This window comes from Palaemon carinicauda, chromosome 40 (genome assembly GCF_036898095.1).
Source record: "Palaemon carinicauda isolate YSFRI2023 chromosome 40, ASM3689809v2, whole genome shotgun sequence".
NCBI lineage: Eukaryota > Metazoa > Arthropoda > Malacostraca > Decapoda > Palaemonidae > Palaemon > Palaemon carinicauda.
The window spans coordinates 22,293,782-22,313,927 of record NC_090764.1 but is presented as its reverse complement, the minus strand read 5'-3'; the positions used below and the strand labels follow the sequence as shown (position 1 = coordinate 22,313,927).

Here is a 20,146-nt window from a genome sequence, read left to right as displayed (position 1 = left end):
AATGTCTCTAATGTTATTCTTTTCATATCTTTTAAGAACGTGTTTAAAAAAAAAAAAGTTATAATTTTACCATAGCGAAACTTGTGATATCAGATATTCTATATAAATTCTAACGTGATTATTTTTTCCAATCTGGAATCACACATTTTCAAGAAAGGAAACATTGAAATCTAACCATTAACGGTTATCGTTAAAAGACGATGAACAATAATGCGTAGAGGAGAACCTTCACCCCTCCTGAGACAAAGTGGCTTTCTCGTTGAACCACAAGCTAGAAAAGATGATTTATCTTTTTAGCCTATATAGTAACAATATGAGAATACTGGCAACCATACTAAATGGGGGAGAATGTTAAATTTACTTTATTTTGTTAATAATAGATATGGACCAAATGCTCCAGAGTACATCCTCTGCTCAAGCAGCCGCTGTGCTACGGAGTCTTCTTTCCCACCGGTGCCTGATGCCTGCTATTAAAGGCATCCTCTTCCACCAACCATCTTCTCTCCAAACCATCCTTCACCTTATCTCGCCATCTAATTCTCTGCCTCCCTCTCGATCTTCTCCCTCTAATAGACTCGTCCCAAGATCTCCGTGTTAGCAAAAGTTACGGCATCCAAATGTATTCTAACTGAAGGATAATATGCACCTTTTTTTTTTTGTATGAAATGAGGGAAGGCTAAAAAGGTTAAAATTCCTACTGTGATTCTGATACTTTTACAGGAGCAAGCACAATCGACTGGCGATTGAAATATTCTAAATTGAGGCTCTATAAATGAACCGTATCCCAGTGGCGATGTTGATAAATATGTTGAGAGTGAAAGTTCTGGATTAAGTTATTCATAAGAAAATGAATCTAGCCCAGTTGGTTTCAGACGAGGAAGAAGAGACAGAAATTCACTTGAAAAAAAAAAGCAGTATTCACGGTATATCTACTATGAGTATAAAAAAATCCATAGATTTAAGCGTTGCCTATTACCACTAGAATTTCTTACAGGCAAAATAGATATCAACGAAATACCAAAGCAAAGTAGGAACAATGTGTGTGTGTATGATATGTGTGTGTATATATATATATATATATATATATATATATATATATATATATATATATATATATATATATGCATGCATGTGTGTGTACACACGTTAGCAAACATATCCACTATCAAATTGAGATTACCAAAAAAGTAATAATATGAAAAATGAAAAACAAAAACGGCTTTATCCGTGTAGCTGAATATTTTATTTCAGAACGAGACTGTATCTGTCCTCCCTCAAGTCTCGTCTGGGATCATAGTCGTTGAATCTTTTAAGAGAGAGAGAGAGAGAGAGAGAGAGAGAGAGAGAGAGAGAGAGAGAGAGAGAGAGAGAGAGAGAGAGAGAGATTGTGTTTCTTCTCTACAGTTCAAAACATAATCGTACTTTGTGAATATAATTAAAATCATTATTATATAACAACCAAATACAATTAAACAATTCCCTGTGATATTACTGATACTTTCTCCTTCTAGAATTATAGAGATTCTGGTCACTTACAGAAGGACAGCATTCTTTTACGGGGTTTCTCATCCAGAAACTAACTGGAGCAGCTGGGGTAGAGTGCTGGAGATGTTACGAACAGGAGCGAGTTGTGGAGAGTCACATAAACATAAACATAAACTAACACACACCCGTACATACACACACGTGTATATATATATATATATATATATATATATATATATATATATATATATACATATAATATTTATATATATACTGTGTATATATATATATATATATATATATATATATACATATAATATTTATATATATATACTGTATATATATATATATATATATATATATATATATATATATATATATATATACATACACACACATACAGACACACACACACACATATATATATATATATATATATATATATATATATATATAGACAATATACGCGTGCATGTGTGTATGGACATCGCTAATAAATTATCTCCCCATCAGTTTTCCAATGGTATTTACAGGCACAGTTAAAACTATATTGGTTGCGGTGGCCGATGTGGTATCGTCCCTGACTGGTGAACTCCAGATTGGGGTTCGAGTCCCGCTCAAACTTGTTAGTTTCTTTGGTCGCTGCAACCTCACCATCCTTCTGAGCTATTGATGGGGAATTTGGTAGAGCCTATAGGTCTATCTGCTGAGTAATAAGCAGCCACTGCTTGGCCCTCCTTGGTTCTAGCTTGGGTGGAGAGGGGGCTTGGGCGCTGATCATAAGTATATTGTATATGATCAGTCTCTAGGGCATTGTCCTGCTTGATAGTGCAATGTCGCTGTCCCTTGTCTCTGCCATTCATGAACGGCCTTTAAACTTTTATTGTCTTGGATACTTCCATCAGTAAACTGATGAATCAAGTAAGACTCCAAATATAAAACGTTTGCAAAGAATAAGCCATTTCCTATGCCTAAGCAGAAACCTCATCATATACACATATGTCGACCTTCTTAGACGCACTGGAGAACTCACCTCCGTTTTACAAATATTCTGGATTTCCAAATTAGCAAAGTGCTTTCTTACACTACACAGTTTTCTCGAAAATGTAAAAAATTCAGTGCTCTGTTTTAAATATGAGAGTGTATCACATATAAAATATTTTTCTTGAAAGTTTCTACCATTTTCTCATAATTTTCTACAATGCATTATAGATATAAGTTTTATGAAGCTCATGTTGTATCATCTGTATAATGTTTTTCTTGAAAGATTCTACCATTTTCTCGTAATTCACTACAATGTATTCTATATAATTTCAATTACTTTTATAAAGACCATATTGTATCTCCTATATAAGGTTTTTCTTGCCAGATTCTACCTTTTCTCGTAACTTCGTGTATTTTAAACGAATATTTTTTTAAAGACCCTTTTACCTACATTACTTAAGATATTCTGTAAATCTCATGTTGTTACATCATGCCATTATACATTACATCTAATAATTCCCGGTGGGCACTGAAATGCATTTATAATTTTAGTTGAATTTATTTATATCCAGCATGCTGTTTTTATGTCGCATACAAATTTCTCCCATTACAAACACTTTGTTCCTTTCCGAGTCAGCTGGTTTTCTCTAAAGTAACAGGGAATTGTGAATAATCTTTAAAATTTCATTAATAAACATGAATCTTTCTTTTAACTAACTATTCAGTATCAGTCATTTCAAACAATAAAAAAAATGGATTTATCTCATATCCCTTAGCAATAATGTTAATTTCATAACTACTGTATTATCAGAATGAAAAGCTTAAATTAAACAGCTTGATAAAATCTGGAGTATAAATCTGTGAATGTAAGTATGTATGTACGTTGCATTGCATCAAATGCAGGTAAATAATGAAAAGTGAAAGGCCATAGAACAATAGTGTGGCATATACCCACAATTACCTGGACACAGACCAAATGACTACCTCTTACGCTTGACAACACACTCATTACCCATAAATTGCCCAACACATACAACTACATTGAAAGGGTGGGATGCAGAGTACCACATCTAACCACGAAATTGCTAAAATGATGAATCTGTTCAAAGGGCCAAACTTGCAGCGAATGTTTTTATGTTGAAGAGGCTGACATAAGTATCTTTGTAGTTTATGAAAGATCTATTTTAATGCTGTTAATGGTCTTAAAATATGTTATTTTTGTTGTGCATTACTTTTCTTGTAGTTTATTTCCTTATTTCTTTTCCCCGCCGGGCTATTTTTCCCTGTTGGAGCCCTTGGGATTAAAGCATCATACTTTTCCAACTAAGGTTGTAGCTTAGCTAATAATAGTAGTAGTAGTAGTAGTAGTAGTAGTAGTAGTAGTAGTAGTAGTAGTAGTAATAATAATAATAATAATAATAATAATAATAATAATAATAATAATAATAATAAGGGTGATGAGATTTTTTTCGAATGTACCCTATGTTACCAAGGCAGTGAACGACCACATTATTTACCACATTTCTTGAATATCAGTCCATTGTTACACCTAGATTAAAATTATGGCATGATATTTAGTTGGTGGAGATGCGTGTATTAGTAAATATACCTAACTGGTAAACAAAACAAATAAATTGTGTATAACGTACTCTGAATTCACATCTATACAGAGCAAAGAATTATGCATCGCTTACCGGAGAGGAGGAAGTAGTCAATCCTGTTTGCAGAGTCTTTAATTAAACGAAAATTTGAGTACTTCTGTACACATCCCAATAAGAACATCGCTAACAAGACGTTGATGTTTGCTTCAAATAATTACTTTTAATGTGCAATATATTTTAATAGAATCTGCAACCTTTTAAGGAAGCATTCACTAAGCACAAATATGAGATCAAAATACGTTCCAGAATCTAGAGTGATAAGTCAGTCACTAGAAAAAAAAAAAAAAAAAAAAAAAAAAAAAAGACGCGCGCAGACTTGACAGGCAACATTGTCCTACCCTATGTGGCACAGATATCAACTTAGTACGGTACTTGCCTTACTTAATGAAATATTAATACAATTCAGAAAAATAACAAGAATAAGTATAGACTTCCTAAACGAGTGAAACGGAGCAGGACATAATATAATAACAATGCTACGCCTTACCAGTAGCTTAATTGCGAGTAGCATTTGCTTTCAATTTGTTTTGTATTTACATCCCTAATTCAATTTTTCATTTGTTTTCCTTTTTGTATTTACATCCCATATCGGATTTTCTTGATTTTTTCTTTTATATATATATATATATATATATATATATATATATATATATATATATATATATATATATATATATATATATATATATATATATATATATATATATATATATATATGTATATATATATATATATATATATATAATTTATTGATATTTTCTTTGACTTAAGCCCATCAATTCCATGGACTTGTATCCAGATAGCTGTGTTGAAACTTTCATAACATATATGTACTAGATGAGAGTACGTCATTTTTCTAAGTGTCACCTTACCTCGTTTCTTCAGTTTTAAATACAAACTGATTTACAGACTTTCTCTTTAAAGCAATTCTCTCAACCTCTGAACGAGATTTACATTTAACTGAATCTTGTTCGTATCAATGTTAATGTCTACTTGGTCTGTCAGGAATTTTGGATAATCACCTATTCAGTTCATTTTTTATTTCTATTTTACTACTAAGTGGAATTATTCTTAAGATTTCGTAACTTGTTATCAAGTCTGCTAAAAATAAAGTTTAAAAGTAAAATATTATATATTCGTGTATATATATATATATATATATATATATATATATATATATAGTTGTAGCAAAAGAGTGGGGGAATAGAGTAGGTGGATGTAAAAGGGAGCTAGTGAGGGTTGAAGAGCTAATAAAACCGGGGGTAAAAAGTAAATATCAGGAAAGGTTGAAAATGGCATATGACGAGGTGAGAGTAAGAGAAACTGGTAATTTAAAGGAGGAGTGGAAGTTAGCAAAAGAAAATTTTGTTGGGATTGCAAGTGATGTATGTGGCAAGAAGGTTGTTGGAGGCAGCATGAGGAAGGGCAGTGAATGGTGGAATGAAGGAGTGAAGGTAAAAGTGGAAGAGAAAAAGAGGGCTTTTGAAGAATGGCTGCAGAGTAATAGTATAGAGAAGTATGAAAAATATAGAGAGCAAAAGGTGGAAGTAAAGCGCAAGGTACGTGAGGCAAAGAGGGCAGCTGACCTGAGGTGGGGTCAGGGACTGGGACAGTCATATGAAGAGAATAAGAAGAAGTTTTGGAAAGAAGTGAAGAGAGTAAGGAAGGCCGGCGCAAGAATTGAAGAGACAGTGAAAGATGGAAATGGAAGGTTGTTAAAAGGAGAGGAGGCAAGGAAAAGGTGGGCGGAATATTTTGAAAGTTTGCTGAATGTTGAGGATGATAGGGAGGCAGATATAATTGCGGTTCCAGGTGTTGAGGTGCCAGTGATGGGAGATGAGAATGAGAGAGAGATTACAATAGAGGAAGTGAGGAGAGCACTAGATGAAACGAGAGTAGGAAAAGCATCGGGTATGGATGGTGTGAAAGCTGAGATGTTGAAGGAAGGGGGTGTGACTGTACTTGAATGGTTGGTGAGATTGTTTAATGTGTGTTTTGTGTTGTCAATGGTACCAGTAGATTGGGTCTGTGCATGTATTGTACCACTATATAAGGGTAAGGGAGATGTGCATGAGTGTTGTAATTCAAGAGGTATTAGTTTGTTGAGTGTAGTTGGAAAAGTGTATGGTAGAATACTGATTAATAGGATTAAGGATAAAACAGAGAATGCAATCTTGGAAGTACAGGGTGGTTTTAGAAGAGGTAGGGGTTGTATGAATCAGATTTTTACAGTTAGGCAGATATGCGAGAAATATTTAGCAAAAGGTAAGGAGGTGTATGTTGCGTTTATGGATCTGGAGAAAGCATATGATAGAGTTGATAGGGAAGCAATGTGGAATGTGATGAGGTTATATGGAGTTGGTGGAAGGTTGTTGCAAGCAGTGAAAAGTTTCTACACAGGTAGTAAAGCATGTGTTAGAATAGGAAATGAGGTGAGCGATTGGTTTCCGGTGAGAGTGGGGCTGAGACAGGGATGTGTGATGTCGCCGTGGTTGTTTAACTTGTATGTTGATGGAGTGGTGAGAGAGGTGAATGCTAGAGTGCTTGGACGAGGATTAAAACTGGTAGGCGAGAATGATCATGAATGGGAGGTAAATCAGTTGTTGTTTGCGGATGATACTGTACTGGTAGCAGACACAGAAGAGAAGCTTGACCGACTAGTGACAGAATTTGGAAGGGTGTGTGAGAGAAGGAAGTTGAGAGTTAATGTGGGTAAGAGTAAGGTTATGAGATGTACGAGAAGGTAAGGTGGTGCAAGGTTGAATGTCATGTTGAATGGAGAGTTACTTGAGGAGGTGGATCAGTTTAAGTACTTGGGGTCTGTTATTGCAGCAAATGGTGGAGTGGAAGCAGATGTACGTCAGAGAGTGAATGAAGGTTGCAAAGTGTTGGGGGCAGTTAAGGGAGTAGTAAAAAATAGAGGATTGGGCATGAATGTAAAGAGAGTTCTATATGAGAAAGTGATTGTACCAACTGTGATGTATGGATCGGAGTTGTGGGGAATGAAAGTGATGGAGAGACAGAAATTGAATGTGTTTGAGATGAAGTGTCTGAGGAGTATGGCTGGTGTATCTCGAGTAGATAGGGTTAGGAACGAAGTGGTGAGGGTGAGAACGGGTGTAAGAAATGAGTTAGCGGCTAGAGTGGATATGAATGTGTTGAGGTGGTTTGGCCATGTTGAGAGAATGGAAAATGGCTGTCTGCTAAAGAAGGTGATGAATGCAAGAGTTGATGGGAGAAGTACAAGAGGAAGGCCAAGGTTTGGGTGGATGGATGGTGTGAAGAAAGCTCTGGGTGATAGGAGGATAGATGTGAGAGAGGCAAGAGAGCGTGCTAGAAATAGGAATGAATGGCGAGCGATTGTGACGCAGTTCCGGTAGGCCCTGCTGCTTCCTCCGGTGCCTTAGATGACCGCGGAGGTAGCAGCAGTAGGGGACTCAGCAGTATGAAGCTTCATCTGTGGTGGAAATGTGGGAGGTTGGGCTGTGGCACCCTAGCAGTACCAGCTGAACTCGGCTGAGTCCCTGGTTAGGCTGGAGGAACGTAGAGAGTAGAGGTCCCCTTTTTGTTTTGTTTCTTGTTGTTGTCGGCTACCCCCCAAAATTGGGGGAAGTGCCTTTGGTATATGGATGGATATATATATATATATATATATATATATATATATATATATATATATACATATAAATATATATACATATATATATATATATATATATATTTATATATATATATATATATATATATATATATATATATATATATATATCTTGCGTATTTGTAGAGAATTCAAGAATCTTCCTTGATGTTTTATAAATAAAATTGTATTTTTTTTTAAATAGGACTTACGAGTTTTTTGCGGTAGTTTTTCTCCTTTCAAAGAGCAAATCTGCATACTTCTCTTTGCGCCAACAGGTAGAAAATCCGTGAAAATACTTTTGCCAATTAATTAAAGAAATACAGATAATGAGTTTATGCTAATTATTCACGATGACAGTGGGCTCTCTCTCTCTCTCTCTCTCTCTCTCTCTCTCTCTCTCTCTCTCTCTCAGGATGCCAGAAAACTTTCAATCAATCAATCAATCTCTCTCTCTCTCTCTCTCTCTCTCTCTCTCTCCACACACACGCGCGCGTGCACACACACACACACACACACACACACACACACACACATATATATATATATATATACATCATATCATGACAAGTATTGACATAAAAATAAAAATATGCTATCAGATACAGATGCTGGAATACGACCTAAATCACTCTACTAAATGATGTGCAAAAATGGCGGAAAAACTATACGTAAAACTACATATTGCGGCCTCTTCCAAAGGACAATGAACCAGATAATATGATTCACTTTGTCAATGAGCACCAGACATCTGTCGCAAAGGGTCTATAAAACCAGCTATAAAGTCAAACTATCCACATAAGTGGAAGAGTGCGCGGGCCACAGGGTCAAGCAATAGTCAGATTTTTTAGCATTGCCCTACACAATGCAGTACCGAGAGTTGCCACATAGGGTTATTTTTTCATGATTTTATGACCGGACGGCATCCGGATATTAATGGGGATATTCCTCAAAGGTATGAGGTATGGTCGCTATGCGGTTGATCTCAATTGAAAGATTAATGCAGCATTTATTATTTACTAGTGTATGCAGCCCGTCACAAAATGACGGCTACATATTTAAATAGATGTGCCCAGACACAGATTTGACCCATCCCACACCCTCCCCTTCCCTGTCGGGGTAACCCCCTCTTACCATGGTATGACTATTTCCTCTCCAACTACCCAAGGAACGGGGAGAGACCAAAAAGTTATACATCTGGCAATGCCGCTGCACGTGACCGGATATATATATATATATATATATATATATATATATATATATATATATACACACATATATATATATTATACATATATACAAAAACACAAATACACATATGTGCATATATATATATATATATATATGCATATATAAAGATATATATGTGTGTGTGTATATACTCACATACTCATATGGATATATATATATATATATATATATATATATATATATATATATATATATATATATATATATATTCTATATATATTATATATATATGTATATATATACATACATACATATATATATATATATATATATATATATATATATATATATATATATATATATATATCCAGACACTTGCTTTGTAAAGTTTAGGAGATTTACTTATTTACTTATTGGCATAATGATGAAATACAATCCCGATCTCTATGAGTATACATTAGTGCATAAAATAAATTATAATTCAATGATTTATATTGAGCTTTTGTTGAAATTCGTACTATTTGCTATATCAATGTTTCAATATGAAAAGCTGTAATCTTTGTTGTTCGTTGGAACAGATGAGGTGTAAAATGTCAAAAGTTATGACTGAAAAATCAAAATTTGAAGGGAAAATGAACACAATAACACCATCTAACATAAGGTTCCCAACCTAACCTAACCTAGGAGCCGTACCCTTACCCAAGGGGGTGGGGGGGGCTACGACCCCCTGCGACCCACCCTTAGACTACCATACCCTTAGCTTACTAAAAGACTAAGTCTCAACCAGGGTTTACACTTTTAAGGTAATTCTATGGTAATTTCGGTTTTACTAGCTTATAATTTAAGGAAATTTGAAAAAGTTTCAAGGTGATCTAAGGTAAAAAGCAGCAGCATTCAAGGTAATGGCCACATGGCACATGCTCGAGTTTAAACCCTGGTCTCAACCCTTGTGTTTGCTTCCCAACCGGCTTCAGTCGTTGCAATTTAACACTAAATCCTACTTCTTAAATCGTAAACCTATTTCTGACAAGGATAAAAAAAACTTCCCTTTAAATAAATCTATTTATCAAGTAATAAGAAAGTTTACGCCTGTCCCAACCAACTACATTCACCCTTCAAAAGATCACCGAAGATTTGTGAATCAATTAGGCAGTTAATTCTTAAGATGAGTTTAACTAAGTTAAGACTCTTCCGAGTGGGGGCGATGAAGTTGATTTGTGAATCATGGAGGGAAATAGAGGAGGTCTCTGGAACGAGAAAATATAAAAATTGTTGATCCATATTATACATTCGTTTGTGTAATCAAGAAAATGAAATTTTTCCTTACTGGAATGAGAGAGAGAGAGAGAGAGAGAGAGAGAGAGAGAGAGAGAGAGAGAGAGAGAGTTTCCTAAATTATCTTTAGACAACCAAACTCCAGACACAATTACTTCATTCCAGGAATCTTGAGGTCCTTTAATATTGGAAATTAGGATATAATTACCCTAGGATGAGACTAGTACACAGACAGGTATACTGTCATAAATTTTCTTTGGAGAGAGAGAGAGAGAGAGAGAGAGAGAGAGAGAGAGAGAGAGAGAGAGAGAGAGAGAGAGAGAGAGAGAGAGAGAGATTTCTAGTTCTTGAACTGTGATGAAGATTTTTCATTTTGCGGGTTTAAAGCATAAACGCATATTTGAGAGAGAGAGAGAGAGAGAGAGAGAGAGAGAGAGAGAGAGAGAGAGAGTTTCCTAAATTATCTTTAGACAACCAAACTCCAGACACAATTACTTCATTCCAGGAATCTTGAGGTCCTTTAATATTGGAAATTAGGATATAATTACCCTAGGATGAGACTAGTACACAGACAAGTACACTGTCATAAACTTTCTTTGGAGAGAGAGAGAGAGAGAGAGAGAGAGAGAGAGAGAGAGAGAGAGAGAGAGAGAGAGAGAGAGAGAGAGAGAGAGAGAGAGAGATTTCTAGTTCTTGAACTGTGATGAAGATTTTTCATTTTGCGGGTTTAAAGCATAAACGCATATTTGAGAAGAGAGAGAGTGAGAGAGAGAGAGAGAGAGAGAGAGAGAGAGAGAGAGAGAGAGAGAGAGTTTCCTAAATCATCTTTTGACAACCAAACTCCTAACACAATTACTTCATTCCAGTTGTCATGAGGTTTCTCTTTCCTTTATAGACTCCTCAATAATAACAAACTTTATTTACTAATGCAATATCACACATACCTTTTTTCAGGTACTTTTTTGCCCCTTGTCAACTTTGTTTACGCAAAATAGTCAACTTTTGTGCCAAAACTGAAGTTTGAGATGTTTGTCACCCTGCAGTCGCGGATTAGTAACTCTCTTTGAAAAAAATGAAAGAAAAGTTTTCAACAGAAATCCTTAAAGTTGATTTAACATATGAGATATATGGGTGAATCATTCCGAACAAAGCTATAAGAAATAGGGTTGAGGTGGCCAATTGAAAACGTCCCTGTCTGAAGATCTTACGGACGAGAGATGAGTCCCACTTAAACTCCATAGTTTTTGGAGTGTCTGCAACCTCACCCTCCTTATGAGCTATGGATTTCAGGAGGGGATGGGTGTTGGGGAGCCTATAGATCAACCTCCTGAGTCCTCGGCAGTCAATGCCTGACCCTCCCTGTCCCTAGCTTGGGCGCAGAGGGGGTTTGGGCGTTGATTATATGTATATATGGTCAGTCTCTAGGGCATTGTCCTCCTAGCTAGGGCATTATCAATGTCTCTTGCCTCTGCCATTGAATAGTGGCCTTTAAAATCTTTAAATATCCCACAAATCTAGTTGTAATAGAATGCAATTCACTTAAGAATGAGTCTATTGCCCACAAATACCAATTCCACGTCAATATGGCAAACATTCTTCCAATTCAAGTCTATCGATTTGATAAACATATTTAGGAAATGGATTCTATGAACCTCATTACTCTAATAAAAGCCTTTATATCAACTCAGCCAGGGAAGATGGATGTTTATTTACGATGGTAAACAACTCGGATGGCGTGATAACAGGGCACCATTTGGATCCTTTATCATTGGAAAATAATTTATTTGACAACCCCTTTATTTGGTGACATTGAATAAGAAAGGAATAATCACCTTTCCGTCTTTCTTCTTCCTTTCATCATTCCAAAACCTTATTCTATTATTATCTTCCTAATCGGGTAGTTGAATCAGTAGAACTTCAAATGTTCAAACTTGCAGCAAATGTTTTTGTGTTTAGCAGGCTGACATAACTCTTCTATTTTTCCATGTTGGAGCCCTTGGGCATATAGCATCTTGCTCTTCCAACTAGGGTTGTAGCTTGGCTAATAATAATAATAATAATAATAATAATAATAATAATAATAATAATAATAACAACAATGAACACTACACAATGCAGGTTTTGAATCTTGCATGCCCGGATCGTTTTTATGTGTGAGAGTCTTTACACTTCTTCAATTCTTAAAAGGGTAAAGATATTGAATATAATTATATATTTGTATCACAGTCTAATGCTTTTCCAGCAACTAAGATTTTTGAAATGCATTACATACGCTTTAAAATAGTAAATTCTCATAACATTTAATAGAAGTAATGTTTTTTTTTTTTTTTTTAATTTCCAGGCATGTTAAAAGAATAAATCTTGTATAAAAATATATACCTTTTCTGAAATAATATGAAAAGGAACAAAACCTTGATCGTTAGATTAATAATTGCTTAAAGTGTAAGCCTTACACTGTAAGGGATAAAGTGAACTCTAAAGTTTTCAGTACTGGAAAGTTTATCTCATTCAAATAATCCTTAAATTATATTCTAAAAGGAAAAAAACATTCTGGTAATTACCGAATTTCATAAGTTTTTTCTGATATAAGCCTGCCATAAAGTTTGACGACTCAATAGCCTTTACCTGAAATAATTTTCTTCCTTAATAAAATTACCAGGAATTTGCTGGCATTATTTGTTCAACTTTTGTCCGGACTATTTTCACCGAAAGACAGCCACTTATATTTTAGAAGCCCTGAATACCGTTTTCCCTTTACTTAAGTTTTTTTTTTTTTTTATTTTCACTACACCCAAGCATTTATCAAAAATATGTTTTATCAAGGAGAAATATAGAAAAGTACCAACTAATGAAGGAACAAAAAAATAAAGAAGAATGACCAATGTAAATTTGGTGGAACGAATTTTAAAATTTTATTCGAGTAAAGGGATGCTTTGGTTTGCATATTTTATTAAAAAAGATTTCTTGGCGCCAAGGAAGTACAATAAAATCTAATAGTGAAGAGAAGGAGAAGGATGATACTCTTGGATGGAAGAACAATTTCTATTATCTTAATTACAGGCAGATTAGATTAATATCGTGAATCAAGAAGGCAATGAGATAACGAGCAATCTCAGAGATGCTGAAATGTCTATAATTATATTCGATTGGTAAAAATGTCTAGAATTTATTACTGGTGTGGAAAATATGTTTCTATACCCCGTGGTGACCACAAAAGGTTGAGGGGATTTTGAGTGTAACTCAAGAGTATGTTGAGTGCCTTACAAGGCTTGCAGTCTGTCAGGCTAAAGAATTAGGAAGTCTTTGCAACCTAAACCAATACCGAATAACAGAAGACTTTCGGTAAAGGGCTAACGGTAATTCTCCAGCATCAACAAATGGAGAGATTCATGGCTGAACAACTCTGGGAAAGATCGCATCACAAATGAGGAAGATGCAATGAGAGATGCAGTGAGATCTGTTGTTCAATGGCTGGTAAATTAAATGAGATCACGAGGAATGGTATGGTATGGTTGTGGAACGTGATGAAAATCCCAAGAGAATTTGTAATTCAGTGCTTGCGTAAGGTGATCTAAGATGAAACCCAAAAGACTGAAAACAATACCTAGAATTCAACTGACTTACACCACTATTTAATTAAAACCTAATGTGAAGATGTATGTATGTATGCTGTATTTATGTATTCAATTTATATAATTGGAGCATGATGTGCCTTCGCTTGTAAGTATAATTGAAATTAGAGTGAGAATGTAGGATATAGATGTGTGAAAGTTTTCCGATATTTTTGAAAATAAAGGAAGAAGAAAGTGTATAAGGAAAGCATCAGCAAAAATAATAGTTTTTAACTTGAAACTATTTTTGCACAAGAAGAGAAGGTTGGATGCTAATTAGGCCATAAGGCCCTAGAAGACTATTCGGTGTGACTGTCTTATTGGCATAGCAAAACACTGAGGATATATGCACACGAAAAAATATGTTAATTCATAAGAATTTTATACTTAGCTGTTTGATTTTTACTATATGTAGAATATGAAAAAGCATGTATTGCTGAAATGTACTTTAAAATGGAACCGACAGACAGGAATAAAAAGTTTGAAGAGGATAACAGCTATTTTACATACATACATACATATACCAAAGGCACTTCCCCCAATTTTGGGGGGTAGCCGACAACAACAAGAAACAAAACAAAAAGGGGACCTCTACTCTCTACGTTCCTCCAGCCTAACCAGGGACTCAGCCGAGTTCAGCTGGTACTGCTAGGGTGCCACAGCCCAACCTCCCACATTTCCACCACAGATGAAGCTTCATACTGCTGAGTCCCCTACTTCTGCTACCTCCGCGGTCATCTAAGGCACCGGAGGAAGCAGCAGGGCCTACCGGAACTGCGTCACAATCGCTCGCCATTCATTCCTATTTCTAGCACGCTCTCTTGCCTCTCTCACATCTATCCTCCTATCACCCAGAGCTTTCTTCACACCATCCATCCACCCAAACCTTGGCCTTCCTCTTGTACTTCTCCCATCAACTCTTGCATTCATCACCTTCTTTAGCAGACAGCCATTTTCCATTCTCTCAACATGGCCAAACCACCTCAACACATTCATATCCACTCTAGCCGCTAACTCATTTCTTACACCCGTTCTCACCCTCACCACTTCGTTCCTAACCCAATCTACTCGAGATACACCAGCCATACTCCTCAGACACTTCATCTCAAACACATTCAATTTCTGTCTCTCCATCACTTTCATTCCCCACAACTCCGATCCATACATCACAGTTGGTACAATCACTTTCTCATATAGAACTCTCTTTACATTCATGCCCAATCCTCTATTTTTTACTACTCCCTTAACTGCCCCCAACACTTTGCAACCTTCATTCACTCTCTGACGTACATCTGCTTCCACTCCACCATTTGCTGCAACAACAGACCCCAAGTACTTAAACTGATCCACCTCCTCAAGTAACTCTCCATTCAACATGACATTCAACCTTGCACCACCTTCCCTTCTCGTACATCTCATAACCTTACTCTTACCCACATTAACTCTCAACTTCCTTCTCTCACACACCCTTCCAAATTCTGTCACTAGTCGGTCAAGCTTCTCTTCTGTGTCTGCTACCAGTACAGTATCATCCGCAAACAACAACTGATTTACCTCCCATTCATGATCATTCTCGCCTACCAGTTTTAATCCTCGTCCAAGCACTCGAGCATTCACCTCTCTCACCACTCCATCAACATACAAGTTAAACAACCACGGCGACATCACACATCCCTGTCTCAGCCCCACTCTCACCGGAAACCAATCGCTCACCTCATTTCCTATTCTAACACATGCTTTACTACCTGTGTAGAACTTTTCACTGCTTGCAACAACCTTCCACCAACTCCATATAACCTCATCACATTCCACATTGCTTCCCTATCAACTCTATCATATGCTTTCTCCAGATCCATAAACGCAACATACACCTCCTTACCTTTTGCTAAATATTTCTCGCATATCTGCCTAACTGCAAAAATCTGATTCATACAACCCCTACCTCTTCTAAAACCACCCTGTACTTCCAAGATTGCATTCTCTGTTTTATCCTTAATCCTATTAATCAGTATTCTACCATACACTTTTCCAACTACACTCAACAAACTAATACCTCTTGAATTACAACACTCATGCACATCTCCCTTACCCTTATATAGTGGTACAATACATGCACAGACCCAATCTACTGGTACCATTGACAACACAAAACACACATTAAACAATCTCACCAACCATTCAAGTACAGTCACACCCCCTTCCTTCAACATCTCAGCTTTCACACCATCCATACCCGATGCTTTTCCTACTCTCGTTTCATCTAGTGCTCTCCTCACTTCCTCCATTGTAATCTCTCTCTCATTCTCATCTCCCATCACTGGCACCTCAACACCTGGAACCGCAATTATATCTGCCTCCCTATCATCCTCAACATTCAGCAAACTTTCAAAATATTCCGCCCACCTTTTCCTTACCTCCTCTCCTTTTAACAACCTTCCATTTCCATCTTTCACTGTCTCTTCAATTCTTGCGCCGGCCTTCCTTACTCTCTTCACTTCTTTCCAAAACTTCTTCTTATTCTCTTCATATGACTGACCCAGTCCCTGACCCCACCTCAGGTCAGCTGCCCTCTTTGCCTCACGTACCTTGCGCTTTACTTCCACCTTTTTCTCTCTATATTTTTCATACTTCTCTATACTATTACTCTGCAGCCATTCTTCAAAAGCCCTCTTTTTCTCTTCCACTTTTACCTTCACTCCTTCATTCCACCATTCACTGCCCTTCCTCATGCTGCCTCCAACAACCTTCTTGCCACATACATCACTTGCAATCCCAACAAAATTTTCTTTTGCTAACTTCCACTCCTCCTCTAAATTACCAGTTTCTCTTACTCTCACCTCGTCATATGCCATTTTCAACCTTTCCTGATATTTACTTTTTACCCCAGGTTTTATTAGCTCTTCAACCCTCACTAGCTCCCTTTTACATCCACCTACTCTATTCCCCCACTCTTTTGCTACAACCAATTTTCCTTCCACCAAAAAATGATCAGACATACCGTTAGCCATACCACCTCAACACATTCATATCCACGTACATCTGCTTCCACTCCACCATTTGCTGCAACAACAGACCCCAAGTACTTAAACTGATCCACCTCCTCAAGTAACTCTCCATTCAACATGACATTCAACCTTGCACCACCTTCCCTTCTCGTACATCTCATAACCTTACTCTTACCCACATTAACTCTCAACTTCCTTCTCTCACACACCCTTCCAAATTCTGTCACTAGTCGGTCAAGCTTCTCTTCTGTGTCTGCTACCAGTACAGTATCATCCGCAAACAACAACTGATTTACCTCCCATTCATGATCATTCTCGCCTACCAGTTTTAATCCTCGTCCAAGCACTCGAGCATTCACCTCTCTCACCACTCCATCAACAGCTCTTCAACCCTCACTAGCTCCCTTTTACATCCACCTACTCTATTCCCCCACTCTTTTGCTACAACCAATTTTCCTTCCACCAAAAAATGATCAGACATACCGTTAGCCATACCACCTCAACACATTCATATCCACGTACATCTGCTTCCAAACATTCTTTTTGTTATCAACACATAATCCATTAATGCCCTTTCTACTACTCTTCCATTTGCCACTCTTACCCATATATACTTATTTTTATCTTTCTTTTTAAAAAAGCTAGCACTTATTACCATCTCTTGTTCAACACACATATCTACCAGTCTCTCACCACTCTCATTTTCACCTGGTACGCCATATTTCCCAATGACACCTTCTACCTCTCCAGCACCCACTCTAGCATTTAAGTCACCCATAACAACTACATAATTCCTTCTACCCAGTCCTTCTACACACCTAGTTAATTCACTCCAGAACTCATTCCGCTCTTCTTCACTTTTCTCACTACCTGGCCCATACGCACTGACAAACGCCCAACATTCCCTACCCAACCTAACCCTTACCCACATTAACCTAGATGATATCTCCTTCCATTCCACTACTTTACCTGTCATCCATTCACTCAACAATAAAGCCACACCCTCTCTCGCTCTTCCCCTTTCAATCCCAGACACTCTACCAGACATTTCACCAAACATCACTTCACCCTTTCCTTTCATCTTTGTCTCACACAAGGCCAATACATCCATCCTTCTACTTCTAAACATACTTCCAATCTCACATCTTTTACTCTCTATCGTACTACATCCACGCACATTCAAACACCCCAAAACTAGAGTGCGGGGAGCAGTCACTCTCCCCCCAGCTCCATCTCTTTGTTGCTGTCTCACAGGATACTTTTACAGGAGAGGGGGTTCCCAGCCCCCTCGTCCCGTCCCTTTTAGTCGCCTCTTACGACACGCAGGGATAACGTTGGCGCTATTCTAATTTTTATATGCCCCCGCGGCCACAGGGGGCACAGCTATTTTAAGGCATAGAAAACAGGAAATAACGAGAGAAATTTATTTTTGTCAGAATCTGTGTAGGTGCAGAGTAGATATTTGAATAATATGCAGCATGAAGAATGTAGTAGGTGTTATATCTGTCCAAAAGGAGGTTAATGATATGAAAAGATTATTGAAGATACAAAAGATTCTCTGAAGTACAACTCTAGGGCAGCAGTGAGAATTTTTCAAAAGTACACCGACGGAAAAATTAGAAGTTCAAACAAGAGACGAGAGAAATATACGCGAGTCAATTAAAAATCTTATTGCTTAAGGGTAAGTAAAATGCTCAGCAAGTAGGAGGTAAATGTACTAAAGCTTCTTAATGAGGAAAGAGACCTTAGAATGAAAGTGAATAAAGATATATTCGTTTAATGAATGGATTTTAATGTACTTTATGCTATTCACGGGAGTAATTTATGTCCAGGACAAAGGACAGCCAAATATGAATATCAAACGTTTAACATCAGTTTAGACAGAACATGAATGTGACTTTTGTGATTAAAATGTTTAATGACGAAAATACTCGGGGGTTGGTGACTTCAATGGAAAATTTGTACTATGATGACTGTCTGGATGAAGGGAAGGTTTCAAAGATGGAAGCAAAAGAAATATTTGTTATTTTGCATAAGATGAAAGATGATTAGTAGAATTTTGTGGTATATGGACAGTGTCTTTTATATCTTGAAATGTACAAGATTTAATCATGAAAGCAAGATATATAACAAAAGACTTGGGAAGGGTTCCGCCCCCCCGCCCCCCCCCAGGAAAGGGAGTTTGTAAAATGCTAAGACCCTCCTACGCCAATTTCGTATTTTTTGATTTTTAAACCAAGGCAACCATAATCAGCACGATTAAATATACCGCGGTGTCATTTAATATTCTATAGAGAATCAACCTCATTTACTCTCACTCTGTGCAGTATCAAGTCCTCCAGTTACAGATGAATTCCCTCTTCAATAAAGCAAACTAATTACCTCCGCCAACGAAGTTGGAAGGAGGTTATGTTTTACCCCCATGCTTGAGTGTTTGTTTGTGAATATCATCCAGGCCACAATCTTAATCGTAAAGTAATGAAACTTGCAGGGATTGACTTATATCAAAAGCTGGAAATGATTAAATTTTGGAAGGTCAAGGTCACGGTCAAGCAAAATGTCCAATTCACGAAATCAGCCATACGTTTGGACATCGTTGTCACATAGACTTCAAACTTTGTTCATATTCGACTGGATGAAAATTCACTCCAATTAATACATGTTAAGGTCAAAGTCAAGGTCAAGCAAATTTTCAAGAAATAAGCTGCTGCGGCGGAGCTCTGCGCTCTAAAAAGGACCCTTCTGGTTCTTAAATGAAATTGCTGTAGATTTCTTTCATAGGTTTTGTACCTTACATAACTTATTAAGATCTCCCGAGTCATTTGAACAAATATCTATATAATCTAAAATCATAATTTGTAAGACCCTGCATTTAAGAAAACATGAAAGCAAGTCAGAAACGAATAATACAGAGAAATAAGAATGAGTCAGATTATTATCATTACTTGCTAAGCTACAACTCTACTGTAGTTGGAAAGGCAGGAAGCTAAGAGCCCAGGGGCTCCAACAGGGAAAATAACCCAGTGAGGAAACGAAACAAGTAAAAAAAAAAAAAAATTAAGAACAGTAACAACATTAAAATCAATATCACCAATATAAACAATAAAAACCATAACAAAACAAGAGGAAGAGAAATAAGATAGAATAGCGAGCCCAAGCGTAAAGTTGGTTTCATTAATTCCGGTATAATTCATGGGAAGCTAAGGAGTCATCAGTGTACCGGAATTAGTGAAGCCAACTGTACCCTCAGATAAAAATATAAGACAAAAGAGATAACAACAACCCAGCACAAATCAA

The 20,146-nt window shown here is 36.8% G+C and overlaps 1 protein-coding gene across 1 annotated transcript in view; it reads right to left on the bottom strand.

Moving 5' to 3' along the window:
* Positions 1-20,146, bottom strand: part of LOC137631862 (cadherin-related hmr-1-like) — a 222,341-nt gene that overhangs the window by 19,626 nt on the left and 182,569 nt on the right. The window lies entirely within an intron of this gene.